At 43.6% G+C, this 15,305-nt stretch overlaps 1 protein-coding gene across 1 annotated transcript in view; it reads left to right on the top strand.

Moving 5' to 3' along the window:
• LOC126456575 (sialin-like) overlaps window positions 1–15,305 on the top strand; it is a 155,295-nt gene that overhangs the window by 79,788 nt on the left and 60,202 nt on the right. The window lies entirely within an intron of this gene.

Below are 15,305 nucleotides of genomic sequence, written 5' to 3'. Positions count from 1 at the left end.
GACACCACACTTGCTAGGTGGTAGCTTAAATCGGCCGCGGTCCATTTAGTACATGTCGGACCCGCGTGTCGCCACTGTGTGATCGCAGATCGAGCGCCACCACAAGGCAGGTCTCGAGATACGGACTAGCACTCGCCCCAGTTGTACGACGACTTTGCTAGCGACTACACTGACGAAGCCTTTCTCTCATTTGCCGAGAGACAGTTAGAATAGCCTTCAGCTAAGTCCATGGCTACGACCTAGCAAGGCGCCATTAGCCTTACATAGTTTGATAGTTATCGTATGAAATGTCTCATCAAGAACGATGTATACAACAAGGATTAAAAGTTAAGTATTCCAGCAGCTACATATTTTTCTTTATAACATTAATAAGTATCCTATTTCAGACTTCAAGATATTCTGCGTGAGCTTATAGCGTGCCTATCGGCCCCCTCAAAATAACACTGTGTCGGCACTTCTGTCGACACATCAGTTAAAGCAGAGGTAGAAGAGTATGAACAAATATTCAAGAGATGGATGTGAAATTGGATAGAATGGCAACAAGTCAAGTTACAAATATAATAAATATTCCATGGTTTTATGTAGGTAATGCCAAGTGTTCAGGCGAATAGTCGTGAAGCTGTTGAGTATTTGACCTCCCAAATGAACCAAGGGGCTACCAACTGCGTCTGCTAAGTGACCTTTCACTGAAAGTTGTTACGTATGGATCACACTGCTGCTCATCGGTGCCAAAAGCTGAAATTTGTACACCAATACCGGAACCGGACGTCTGCTGAAGTGAACTGCGACAGGTGCCCTTTTCAGATGAATGACGGTTTGTGCTCCATGGGACTTGAAATGTCTGAAAGCGTACAACCTGCAAAAATTACTGGAAAGGTCCAGGACGGAGGAGGGAGTGTTACGTTCCGGGGAATGGCTTAAATGGCTCTGAGCACTATAGGACTTGACATCTGAGGTCATCAGTCCCCTAGAACTTAGAACTACTTAAACCTAACTAACCTAAGGACATCACACACATCCATGCCCGAGGCAGGATTTGAACCTGAGACCGTAGCAGTAGCACGGTTCCGTACTGAAGCGCCTAGAACCGCTCGGCCACAGCGGCCAGCCTTCTGGGTAATGTTTTCGTGGCATTACCTGGGTGATCTGGTCATTCTCGGTGGAACAATGGACCAACAAAAGTATACCTCTAACCTTTGGAACAATGTCCACACCTGCATGCAGTTTGTTTTTCCTCCGCACGTTGGCATCCATCAGGACAATGCAACGTATCACACAGCTCGCAGTGTATGTGCGTGGTTATAAGAACACCAAGATGAGTTTGTAATACTCCCCTGGCCACCAAACTCGCCGGATTTAAACCCAGTGGAGAATCTGTTGGGCCACCTCGATCGGGCTGTTCGCACCGTGGATCGTCAACCGAGAAACCTAACACGTCTGGCCAAGATGCTGGAGTTGGCATGGTCCCACATCACTGTCGGTACCTTCCAGAACCTCACTGGCCCTCTTTCTGCACGTCCGCACTGCAAAAGGTGATTGTTCAGACTTCTGACAGGTGGTTACATTAATACGACTGGACAGTGTATACGCTAATTCACTGCGAGCAGATTCTTTTGAACAAAAAATACCGAAAAGTACGCTTATCATCGATAAACCAAAACATTTTGAGCACTGCCCTTCGCGAGCCTGTACTCTTTCTGTTGGTGTGCGGACACGTGACACTGAAAGCAAAGTGTGTAAGCACAGCAGTCCGAAAATAGGGAAATCCGCAGATACACACAAGTTTGACAAGCGGTAGGTTGTTATGGCCCAGTGCCTGCGAATGAGCGTTTAGAAAATGGTGAAGCTAGTCCCCTGTTCGCTTCCTGCTGCCGTGAGCATCTATGTAAAGTAATTCAAATACGGTGAAACCAGGGTGGGTAACAAGGCTTTCGACATCCACTCCTCATCGCAGGGCGTGGAGGTCGGAGGCTTGACCACCCTCTAAAGAAGGATAGGCAGCGATCATACGACGGTGGTGGCACAGGCTTTGGATCACGCCGTTCAGAGCTCACTGTCGAACACAGGGCTCTGTAGAAGACGCCTCATTCGTGTTCTCGCGTTGAATCAAAGACATCGTGAATTAAGACAGATATTAGGGACAGACAATCATGTGAAATTGTTCCAAGTACTTTATCCAAAAATTACTTGAGCAGTTAATCGGAGTACAGACTCGTGAAAATAAGATATTAGACCTACTGGTGACAGGTCCCAACTTTTCAACTCAGTTAGTGTAGGACAGGTACTCTGTGGTCAAAAGGTCATTACAGCATCACTGAATACACCTGTGGACTCAGATGACAAAAGTCATGGGACAGCGATATGCACATACACAGATGGCAGTAGTATTGTGTAGGCAAGGTATAACAGGGCAGTGCATTGGAGCAGATGTCGCTTGTACTCAGGTGATTCATGTGGAAAAGTTTCCGACTTGATTATCGCCAAACGAGGGGAATCAATTGTCTTTGAACGTGGAATGGTAGTTGGAGCTAGACGCATGGCACCTTCCATATCGGAAATCGTTAGGGAATTCAGTATTCCGAGATCCGCAGTGTCAAGAGTGTGCCGAGAATACCAAATTTCAGGCATTACCTCTCACCACGGATAACGCAGTGGCCGACGGCCTTCACTTAACAACCGAGAGCAGTGGGTTTTGCAAAGAGTTATCAGTGCTAACAGATAAGCAACACTGCGTGAAATAGCCGCAGAAATCAGTGTGGGACGTACGACGAACGTATCCGTTAGGACAGTGCGGCGAAATTTGGCGCTAATGGGCTATGAAAGCAGGCGACCGATGCGAGTGCCTTTGCTAACAGCACGACATCGCCTGCAGCGCCTCTCTTGGTCATGTGACCATAGCGTTTGGACCCTAGACGATTGAAAAACCGCTGGTTGGTCAGACGAGTCCCAATTTCCGTCGGTAAGAGCTGATGGTAGGGTTCGAGTGTGGCACAGACCCCACGTGGCCATGGACCCAAGTTGCCAACAAGGCATTGTGTAAGTTGGTGGTGGGCTCATAATGGTGTGGGCTGTGTTTATATGGAATGGACTGGATCCTCTGGTCCAGATGAACCGATCATTGCCTGGAAATGGTTATGTTAGGCTACTTGGAGGCAATTTGCAGCCTTTCATGGACTTTAAGTTCCCAAACAACGATGGAATTTTTACAGATGACAATGCGCTATGTCACCTGGCCGTATTTGTTCGCGAGTGGTTTGAAGAACATTCTGGATATTTCGAGCGAATGATTTGGCAATCCAGATCCCCCGATATGAATCCCATTGAACATTTATGGGACATAACCGAGAGGCCAGTTCGTGCAGACAATCCTGCACTGGCAACACTTCCGCAGTTATGAACGACTGTAGAACCAGCTTGGCTCAATATTTCTGGAGGGGACCTCCAACAACTTGTTGAGAACATGTCACGTCGAGTCGCTGCACTGCAGCAGGCAGAAGGAGGTCCGACACGACATTGGGAGGTATCCCAAGACTTCTCTCACCTCAGTGTAAATAGGAATACAAAGAAAGGCAAGAAGATCTTTCTGTTTAGCAAGAGAGTCGAGAAACAGATTTCAGATTACCTGAGGGGTCTGCACGAAAATTTTATCTCCAGCGCTAACAATATTAACACTGCTCAAAATTGAGGAGCGTTGTAAAATACGCAGAAATGTGCCCAGCATAGTCATGAGGGATGGAAAAGTCCCGCTATGGTTTGATAGCCATGTTAGAGAACTGCAAGGAAGGCAAAGAGAGCTTCACTGCAATTTCAAACATAGCTAAAGCCCCACAGAAAATTAAAAAAAAAATTAGAGCAAGGAGATCCATGCGTGAAGGGTTCAACCAGTTCAAAAGTAAATCTCTGTATACCGACTTAACAGAAAATCATAAGAAGTTCTGCTCTCTCGTTAAATCAGTAAACGGATCGAAGTCATCTCTCTCGAGACTCTGTGACCATAATCGCAATGAAATGGTGGACGATACAGAAAAGGCCGATATACTGCCATTTTCCAAAGCTGTTTCGCAGAGGAAGGTGGGACTGTAATGCCTCCTTTAAATCGTCGCACGATCCACAAAATGGCTGACATAGAGAGATCTGAGCATGGGATAGAAAAGCAACTGAAATCGCTCAGTTGAGGACGGACACTGGACTTGAAGGGACATCAATAAGATTCCGCGTACAGTATGCGAATGAACTTGGCGCTTTCCTAGCAGCAGCGTACCACAGGTCTCTGTAGAAGCGAAGTGATCCTGATGATTGGTAAAAAGCAAAGTTCTTTCCCGTTTTCACTAAGGGTCATCGAATAGACGCACAAAATGCATATAGTATCTCTGACTTCGGTCAGTTGCTTTATGCTTGCGTATTATGACATTTCTGGAGGCCAAACATCGCTTCTGTAGGAATCAGCATGGTTTCTGAAAACAGCTATCGTATGAAACCCAGCTCGCTCTGTTCGTCCACGAGACCCAGAAAGCGGTAGACACAAGCGCCCAGATAGATGCCGTGTTCCGTGACTTGCGGAAGCCATGAGATAGAGTTCTTCGTTGTTGCTGGTCAATGCGTCTTGGGAAATGTCCAAAAATACTTGCAGGGAGGCATTTTTAGTTACTGTTTTGCATAAGAGTTTGCAAAATGGTCACCAAATAACCAAGGCTTAACATGTGAACATAGTATGGCCATATTTTTCTTACAGACGTTCGTACATTTAAGAACACTTTTAGGCAAATAAATCTGGTACTGATATGTAACGTCCTGGCAGATTAAAACTGTTTGCGAGACTGGGACACGAACATGGAAACTTTGCCTTTTGCTGGTAAGTGGGCTACCGACTGAGCTCTGTAAGCATGATATGGAATTTTTCCCAGAAGGTAGGAGATGAGGTACTGACGGAAATAAAGCCGTGAGGGCAGGTCTGCGTCGTGCTTGGGTAACTCAGCCGTTACAGCACTTTCTGGTGAAGGGCAAGCGTCCCAGGTTGGAATCCCAGTCCGCCACCCAGGAAGTTTCAAATCAATGCACATTCCACAGCAGAGTGAAAATCCATTCTCCTGTCGACATGTCTGAGTTAGAGCAGTTATTGTCGAGCATGACAACTTCTTCAAATTTCTGTCAACCATTTTTAACCCTAGATAACTAAACCCTCGTAAAATTTGCGATTGCAGTAGCATATAAAACAGGACTTTTTGTACTTAATTTGATGTGTAGTACGCCAATGGAGATCTATTGATGGCAATTAATCATTGCACAACCTATAAATTATGTCTTGCTTTGAATAAAATATTGAGGAGAAAGTTTACGATGGTTTAGTAGTAATGTAACATTTTCTCCTCTTTTCTGTTCTAGAGTTAATTATGCACTTTGTCTCAGTGTCACCTTCGCCTGCTGTTATTTCTATAACTTCACAATGTAATCCTGCATTAAAAATACCATGGCAAAAAAAGTTGTTTGTGAACTCAACCATTCTAAGCTATTCTTTAAGCTTCTTTGATTTAAAGAGGTTCGCCTGTTATTTAGCGTAATTTATAGTGTACCATTACTTAATTTCCATACAAGTTTGTGTCTACTTTCAATGTCCTCCAGATCTATATGGATAAGGATGTGAACAATGTCCCATAGGTCTCCTTCTCGACCCCTAATATGCTTACACAAATGTTAAGACACAACTGTGTGTTATTACTTTTTGTACTTAATTTGATGTGCAGTACGCCAATGGAGATCTATTGATATGGCAGTTTTCATTTTTGGAAAAGACCATTCAGTAATGCTGTCCTTCTTCAGTTTCTTGTTTTATTGAGCGTTAATACAAAACAACTACATATCTATTCCACCGATTTTTGATTATGAAGATTCCATTTTTGATCACAAGATCAGCCAGAAATTATAACTAAGTATATACTCTGCAAGGTAGAGTAATTGTGTAGTGCACTGAAGAGGATATTTAGTACAGCACATTGAAGAGGATACTTAATACCAATAAGATTGATTTCCTGTTCCATTCCAATCATTTATGGAGTGGGGGGGAATAACTATCTATATGGTGTGCCTTTCAATATGTTTTAATCTCTCTATCTCTCTTATTTCATTTTCATTAATCCTATGTGATCTATGACAGAGGTAGCAAAATTTTATGTGGTTTCACTTACAGTTGATGCACTGAATTTTTCCAGGATCCTTCAAACAAAACTGTCTTCCATTCACCTTCTCCAGTACAAACTAAATGTTATTTTTTGCCCTAAAGTTGAGGTTTCCTTTTTGTAGAAATCTGTGCCTTCTTACAGTCTTGGTCACCAAAAATAAGGTTTATGATTCGTTTAGTCCACGCAAATCTACAGATCACAATGAGTGAATTACATTTAAGTGCCACACGTTACAATGGCTGTTAAAGCATGTCCTTTGCTTAGCTATTGTATGAGATGACTGGTGTACCTGGACCCAGTGAAGAGGCAATGTGATGAAGGAACTACATTTGTATTTGGGAGTAATTATTTACACGTTAAAGTGCAACGGGCCAGAAGCAATTTTCCGTACCGTTTCAATAAAATGTCCAGGTGCTTTTACCACAGAGCCATAGTCAACTCCTTCCCTCAGCTTGAGACAGTCAACATTTACACCATCTTTACTTATGCCTCAACCAATAGAAGGAAGGCTCCATTTCATAAGAAAAAGCAATAAACACGTGAAACATGATTTAATGTCTGCTGTTGTTTAAACTGTCAATACGTGCGCGAATTCAACAGAAATAACAGAAAAACTGGTCTACAAAAATGATAGTTCCAAGATGTGAATGATTATCTGCCCACATTGTTGAAAATAATTGACACCAAAATGGAGGAGGACTGAGAGAAGGAGAAATTAAGGACCATGTCTTTCCAAAACTGGTATCAATGAGGAAAATCACTCTGTGGAAATTGTTGCATGAACTTCAAAATGACGTACCAAAATAAGTGAGTATGGCATAGAAAAACAATTGAAATGACTCAACAGACGAAAGGCCTTTGAGACGGAAGGGATACCTAGAGTATGAGAATGAACTTGCAACTCTTCTAACAGAAGTGTAGGGAAAAGAGGCCCAGAATGACATACTAAAACGTTAATTGTTTCTCACAGCTCATGTACACCAATTAAAATTACATAAATGCAATTTTCCATTAGACTGACGTTTGTAGAGTAGCATATCCATAAAGAAGTCAGTATAAAATAATTAGTTTCAAAATTAATTCATTATTTCAAAAATGTTGCCAGCTTGTCATTCGGGCTACTTGGTGGCTAAAAACGACACACCTTTTCTCTTAGCAGAATTATTCCTTCATTAAATTATTAGTACAATGATAGATTACAGTTTTACACTTTAACTGCACTTTGAAGTTGAAGAACTCACGGTTTACGGCCACATCTAGTCTCACTTACTAAAATTATGCAAAGATGACCGGTTAGCCACACAATACACTCGGTTGATGTCCTAGAACATGATTGTTCGAGTGCAGTAACCTAACATATACGTAATGATTCGCAACAACTAACGTGTGGCAAGTAAATCATTAGCACAGTCACTTATTATACTGTCCTTTCAAGTAGACAATCCTATCAAAACAAGCACACTGTGCAACGTAAGTATAATTAGGAAGTAACACATTTCACAGTTTAATCCTGTAGTCACAGTAGATGTTAACCATTATTGAAGGTTAACGCAGTTAATGAAACTAATTACCAGTTCACGGACAATCAGTAAAAACAATCACTGAATAATTGAATAAATTCCCAGACACGAAATCTAGATATATAGTCCGGTACATTTTCTGACTGGTATCTTCTACTACATTGTCTGCAGTACATTTTCTCGTACCAGCGCACATAGATTTCATACATTTCACAACTCTTTGCAGTCTGGCTAAAATGGTTTCCACCCTGTCTGTTTTATAATTTTGCAATAATTATAATTACCTTCAGCTATTGTTGTTTACTGGCATTTTACAAATTACAAATAAAGATTTACGTTTCTGAGTAAATGAATGCTGGAACGTGATTTGTTCAAATGAGGACTTTTAGATACAACAGTAATCTCGAATTACGCTTGCTAGTTTGCCTAAATAAGGGTTTCTATTTCAGTATTTTAACTAAGGGTGCTAATTATTCTGAAACTAAACGAATGTAAATCTTGCTAACATATTTCCAGCACTATATGTGTAATTGCTACAATTATTTACAAGTATTTCATATATTTCTCCTCTACTTTATCAGGGAGACGATAATCAGGTATATCTTTACATCTGAACAATGACAAAGAAATCTAAAATTACAGGTGTTTGTAAATAGCACGGTTTTTAGGTAAACTAATCACACTTATGGGCTCTAAATAATCAATAGACTGTAATAGGTACTAACGTTACGTTGGCAATACCATGAGTTAATATTCAAGTTTGTATGTACTGTGCACGTTTCATATAAATGCTCATAATCGAAATTATTTGAAAGACAAAATAATAAATTAAATACATTAAAAATAAAAACAAGAATTTCTGAAAAAAACATAAGAAATGTGAAGGTTCCATTAGCTTTGTTACAACCCCAAGGGAGTCTTACTGGGCCTGTGGCGATTATCGACAGCAGAGCGACTACCGAGAGGCTGCCTAAGCTGCTTCGAAGCTGAGTGATACGCTCTTTAGCTGAGTCTGTTTTCTCTCTGCATTGTGATCGTTACTGAATTACGATATCAGTGTATCGTAATAAAATATGTTTCGTTACATAAAGTGGTTGCATTACATGATATTCACTACGTTTAGTGCCTCGTTCCCACATTAGTGACCCCCCTCCCCCCCTCCCCCCCCCGATTCGTCTCCTTCCTCAGCGAAATTCGTGTTGTGCGTTATGGTTTTCGCGGCAAGACCTGAAAACAGTGGATCGCTTATCGCGTTGTGACTCCAACTCTATGTTCCGGGCGCCTACAGTGAACACCAACTGTGAAGCGAAAACTCCAGCTTCTCAGAGTCGTGTGCACATGTACATTCACATCAATTGGTGCTCCAGTGACTAACCTCACGTGACCGACGCCATCATAACGGTAACATCATATGCTTACACCACTACGTCTTGAACCGCACTTGTGTTTCCTATTTCATTGCCTCAGCAGCCAGTGCCTGCCCGCCCCCCTACATAGTCCTCAGTGAATGCCTCACATCCTCTGTCTACCTTGTTTACTGCTCTACATCACCAGGCGTCCTTCCTCAACCACCTACCTCTTCGCCATGTGCTCATCAGCTCCTGCCCTACCCTGAAGCACGTTCCTGCTGGCAGATTCCCCAGCCTTCCCTAGCTGCAGAAAGAGAGCCCAAAAATATGGTTTGCCCTGATGGACAACATCGTGGACATTAATGGAATATTAACGACGATGCTCGTTTTATTTTTCTTATCAGCTGTCTCCTCAATCTTATTGACCTCACTAGTGATTTGCTTCTCAAGCCACCTACTCAACGTAAATACATTATCGCGAAATCTTTCATCGTTGAGTGCCTGTCGCGCCATCTGTCAGAAGTGATACATCATCCACGAGGTACAGCTCCACAGCAGAACATGTTCACAGCTGTGGAGGCACCTTCAAGCGCAGGTTGGTTGGGAGGACATGCCTGATGCCTTGTGCACAATGTCGCTCGACAAACTTCTCATTGATCTGCAACTTCAGCTACTTTGTATCATCTGCCACCAACAGGTCCTCCCTATGCTTGCTCATTGCCTGCCTCGTAGGTTGGTAACAGCGCTACTGCTTACTACCCATCACCCCTGTGACCTTCTGGTAGAGGTCTTGTATGAGCTGCTGCACGTCGACAAGCTACTCCCTGGCAACTGGTGAACTGTGGCTAGCACCTGCTACTCCATCCCCTACTGCTCGACGGACGGAACGACTACATCACAGCCCACTCCATGTCCAGCATATCTACTATGCTGGTACCATGTGACGTATGGCAATTCCTCCCCCACCCCCCTCCCTCCATCTGAGGCCTTCCCAAGCCCAACACATGGGCCAATTTATGTGTCACAGTTCGCAGTCATAATGCAGGGCGCCATTATTACATCAGTCGTCCAACAAAGTGGCTCCTCTCCGCAGCAAACTCTGTATCTCAGACTCCACGATTCTGGTAGACACCAGGGCAGATGCCAGTACCATTCCCCCTCCTGCAGTGCTTCTAGCCTTCTCCGTGCAACTCCAGTTCTTTGCACCACCGACAGCTCTGACATCAATTTTCACAGCGCTGCTGACCTCTTGCTCCGGCCTACACTGGAGCTATAAATGCAGGTTTTTGGAACATCGTTCCAGGAAAATTAGAAATTTTTGGTACAGCCCTATGGGACCAAACTACTGAGGTCATCGGTCCCTAGGCTTACACACTACTTAATCTAAAGAAAACTAACTTACGCTAAGGACAACGCACACACCCATGCCCGAGGGAGGACTCGAACCTCCGACGGGGGCAGCCGCGCGAACCGTGGCAAGGCGCCCAAGATCACTCGACAACCCCGCGCGGCCATCGTTACAGAAAAAACAGCAATCTGGTAATTATAAATTATTTAATAAACACAGTCGTTAGCGCATTTAAATTGTTAATTTTTATTTTTTAGATGACCAGTTTCGATTTTCTAAGAGATCGTCATAAAATCTACATTCCTTGATGACAGCAGGAATTGCTGGCGTGGAGCAGGTCTGTCTGTGGAGAACACAGTCAACGATCTCACTACTTACTGGCTGCTACATATCATGGGTTCTGCCTCTGTGACCGCCACTCCCTTATCCCCAACCACGCTTCATATAACTCAGGTCATTGACACTCAAACTATCAATGTTTTGCGTGGTCAGGTACTTCCATCTCTTGTTCATATGCTTGTATTACCTCCACTGTTCTCTTTGGTGCGATTACGAACAGTACTTACCATAGGTTAGCAATTACAGAAGGCCCTCCGGTCCATCACATGGTCTGGCACCTAAACTCTAAGAAACTTTGTCATGTGAATGTAGCCTTTCACAAACTGTTAAATGCCGGAATCATGTTTCTAGCGGATAGCAATTGATCATTGCCCATTCATCTAGTCCTTGAGAAGTATAGTTCACTCTGGTTACGTGGGGACTATTCCTAGCTCAAAGCATGTACAATTATGTAGAACTACCATATTTCTCACATACAAGAATTTGCTCAACAACTCAACCACACAGTCTCATAACGTTACTCAGACGTGGCATCAGTTTATTGACTCTGTACCTTTTTCCCTATCTTTCTGCTATGCCTACCTCGACGACACTCTCATCTACTCCACCTCTGCCGAGGAACAGGAACAACACTTAGCACAGGTCCTTAAAGCACTCCCCGATCACTGTGTGCAAATTAACCGCAACAAATAACAATTGCGCCACGCTAGTGTTACCTTCCTCAGTTACATCATGAACAATGAGGGAAACCGTCTGACATTGGACTGTGTAGCATTTATCAATGACCTGCCATTACCAGAAACTTACCGCGATCTGTAGTAAATTCCTCGTAGTGGCAAATTTTTTCTAGCGCCATATACTTAGCGCTGCTTTTCTCCAGGTCCTGTTGATGGACGCCTTGGTGGGCAAGAACACTTCTGTGGCACGGAAAGTGCAGTGGTCCGATGACATGATCCACACATTCTGTCCTCACGAACGCCGTTACACGCGCTCATCTACTTGCTTGTAAAACGGCACCGTTACTCAGCAACACATCGACGATACGGCCGAACCTCTCCATTTGTTCTCAGAGAAACTCTCCCCTTCTCAGTGCAAGTGGTCAGCATTCGAACGGGAACTCATTGTGGTGCATGAGGCCGTGCGATACTTTCGTGAGGACATTGAAGGAGGTGAAATAACGATCTTCACCGATCACAGACCGCTCACGGATACGTTCCTGAACCATGCCAACGATCTTTGCCCCAGACGTTTCTATCCTATGGACCTCATTAGTTAATACACCACAGCCGTCCACTACATTAGGAGGGCTGATAAGTTGTCACCGATTACACGCTGCGTATGCATGCCATTTCTTCCCGCCTGGACTTGTAGGAACTAGAGTACATGCAGACAGAAGACCCAGACATTGAAACTGTGCAACGAGACTCTACCACTGCATTAAAATTAGAATAATTCCCTCCAATATAAAGTTTTCCCGCTATTCATGACGTGGCTCACCTGCGAATTAAAGCTAACACATGCTTCGTGAGAGAACTTTTCGTCTGGTCTGTAGTGAAAAACGACTGTCGCTCTTGGACACATACATACCTACCTTGCCTGGGTAGGAAGTTCGGTCGTCATGCTCACCTTCCTCTAGGACAATTCAAAATACCGAAACGACTGTTCCATCATGTATACCTCGACCTCGTGGGTTCTGTCTCCCCTTTTGAAGGTTTTAGGTACATATTATCAGTCATCGTCCATGCCAGAAGATTGGTAGAGGCTGTTCCCCTGTCAGACATATCTAACGATTCAGTCGTTTCAGCCTTTGTCACTACAGAGCCCTCCTACTTCAATTGTCTCTCTTGTATCATGACCAACCAAGGGAGACAATTCGAGTCGCACCCCTTTACTAGGTTATGTGCCCCGTGTAGTGTCAACAAATTCCAACCGACTGTGTATCGCCCCCAGAGCAATGGACTGGCCGAGTTTTGGCACCACACACTTAAAGCACCTCTCATGTGTTACTTAGGCTCTTGGTTAGAGGCCCTTCTGTGGCTGTTACTCGACATCCACACAGCCTTTTAAGAGGACCTGAACTCTTCCTTAGCCACAATTCTGGAGGACGACGGTTCAATCCCGCGTCCGGCCATCCTGATTTAGGTTTTCCGTGATTTCCCTAAATCGCTCCAGGCAAATTCCGGGATGGTTCCTTTGAAAGGGCACGGCCGACTTCCTTCCCGATCCTTCCCAAATCCGATAACACCGATGACCTCGCTGTCTGGTCTCCTTCCCCAAACAACCCAACCCAACCCTTAGCCACAATCTTATATAATGAACCTTTGATACTCCCTGCCAAGTCCGTTGAAGACTCTGAGCTCCCCTCCCTTCTGAGCTCCCCCCCCCCCTCCCCCCCCCTTAGTCGAGTGCGTCCTCTTACACATTACCAACATCCGAACTCCATCTCTGTGTGCTCGCACGGTTCACTATGCTCCAAGATGACATGGTCATTCAGCATTACAACCTCCTTGCTACGGCCTGCATAGGATGCTCTGGTGCACGAATATCACTTTAGACATTTGCCTCAATGGGAAACAACAGATTGTGTCGCTTAACTGGTTAAACCTTCCTGGACCATTGACGCGGACCCTCCGTCAGTATCCGATTTTGAGATGTCATCCAAAGACATGGCTTCTCCCATATGCACCAACCATGAGTTCACCTCTGCGTGGGTACCTGCGGAAACTAGTGCTCCATGTGATGACCCTATAATTTTAATTAATATTGTGATTATACTGTTTGTTGGTGAGGAGGAAAGTTAGTTATTAGTATTTTTTTTAATGATCTCATTCGTAAACAGCCATATCACAGTCATCACAGTCGCTGAAGAAAGCTATCATTAAGCTTTACTTCTTTAATCAGAATCGGACGATGACTCTCCTTGTCCACAGTCTCGATGATTCGAAGCGATCTGCAATCCTGTGTAAATAAAATATCTTGGTTTTCTTGCGTTGCGTCGTCAGTCGGGAAACCTCATATCAAGCGGAAAGTTTGCTTTGATAGAGTTTAATTATCCGATGAAATAATGGAGCTCTTGGATTTAATAATTGCAGGTTCGTTTCCAATTCATCGGAAGTTCCCTTCTGATTGCCAACGAAACGACACCTCCGTACAAATTTCCAATTAGAGAATAAATATATAATGAAATTCCTTACGCACCTTTGATGTAAATGCTCAGTATATATTCTCTTGAGTAGCATACAATATATTTTCAATCTCTTTCTTCCAGTAATCTCGATAGCAAAATTACAATTATTCATTGCGACTATTCGGCACGGAGAAGATCCTAGAAGTCCTCTCAACACACCAGAGAGAATATTACAAAGAGTAATTATGCGCTCATGGAGTAGTAATAGTACTGTACTACTTTGCGCATCGATTCTGCGAGTATATAGATGGTCAAGTAGGAAACGCAATTCACTCATAGAATTGTGCAGGGATAATTAGTAGAATATAAAGAGATATTACAACCCCCTGCTGGACAATGTGCCCTTTCCCTGTGTGACCTCTACATCGTCATTGCCTCATTCTTCTCCAAGTGTTGCCATCTTCATGGTCTACATATCTGCATTCTGAATCGAGGATCCTTCTCTCCAACTGCGAGTTGGCACCCTTTTCGTTCTTCACGCTCCTTCACATATGCTCGACCACTCAGGAAGGCCCACATCGCTGTTCTCCGCTCCTTCGAGCTTCCACACGACGCTGACTAAGACAACATTGTGGCTTCCATCGAGAACAATGGTCCTCCCTCTGTCACTGTCCCACTAATTACGCACCATTCCTCCATGCGGTGGGACCCGACAGTCCTGCTCTCTCGAGTGGGTTGGCCTCTGTGTCCTCCTCACTGGCTGTGGGACTATGTGGCCTCTGGGATCCATGACTTCACACTGCCTCGAGAAATTTTCCAGTCGTGTCTCCTTCATGAGTCTACAAAGACATGAAATCTTGCACATCTCTTTGCCAGACGCCAACCGGTTGCCACTCTTCCCTGTCGACCACAGCACCAGCACTTCATTTCCATCTCCATACTCCACACTACTTGGGGGGGACTCTGTGGTGAGTATTGACAGCTGATCGACTATCGAGAGTCTGCCAAAACTGCTGTTGTGAAACTAAGTGATACCATCTTTGAGTCAGTTTGTTTTCTCTTGCCATTGTGATCGTTAGTGAATTACGACTTCGTATCAATGTCTTGTATTAAAATACTTTTCGTTACATAAAGTGATCATGTGTTATTATATTCACCAAGTTTAGTGCCTCGGTTCCATAGACCTTTACCTTTCACAATTATATATATATATATATATATATATATATATATATATATATATATATATATATATATATATATACAACCTAATGGAGCACTTGGGAATTTCTGTGAGGCTTTTTGTGGATGACGATGCTGTATACAGAGAAATCTCAATGCTAGAAAACTGTAATGAAGTGAAAGAATACAGGCAGATGACCCTCAGCATAAATAAAAATATAAATCTAACGCTCTACATATAAATAGGCAGAAAGTCCCATTATT

This window comes from Schistocerca serialis, chromosome 2 (assembly GCF_023864345.2).
Source record: "Schistocerca serialis cubense isolate TAMUIC-IGC-003099 chromosome 2, iqSchSeri2.2, whole genome shotgun sequence".
Classification (NCBI taxonomy): Eukaryota; Metazoa; Arthropoda; class Insecta; order Orthoptera; family Acrididae; genus Schistocerca; species Schistocerca serialis.
The sequence above is the reverse complement of the archived record's forward strand: the minus strand, read 5'-3'. Positions and strand labels throughout refer to the sequence as shown.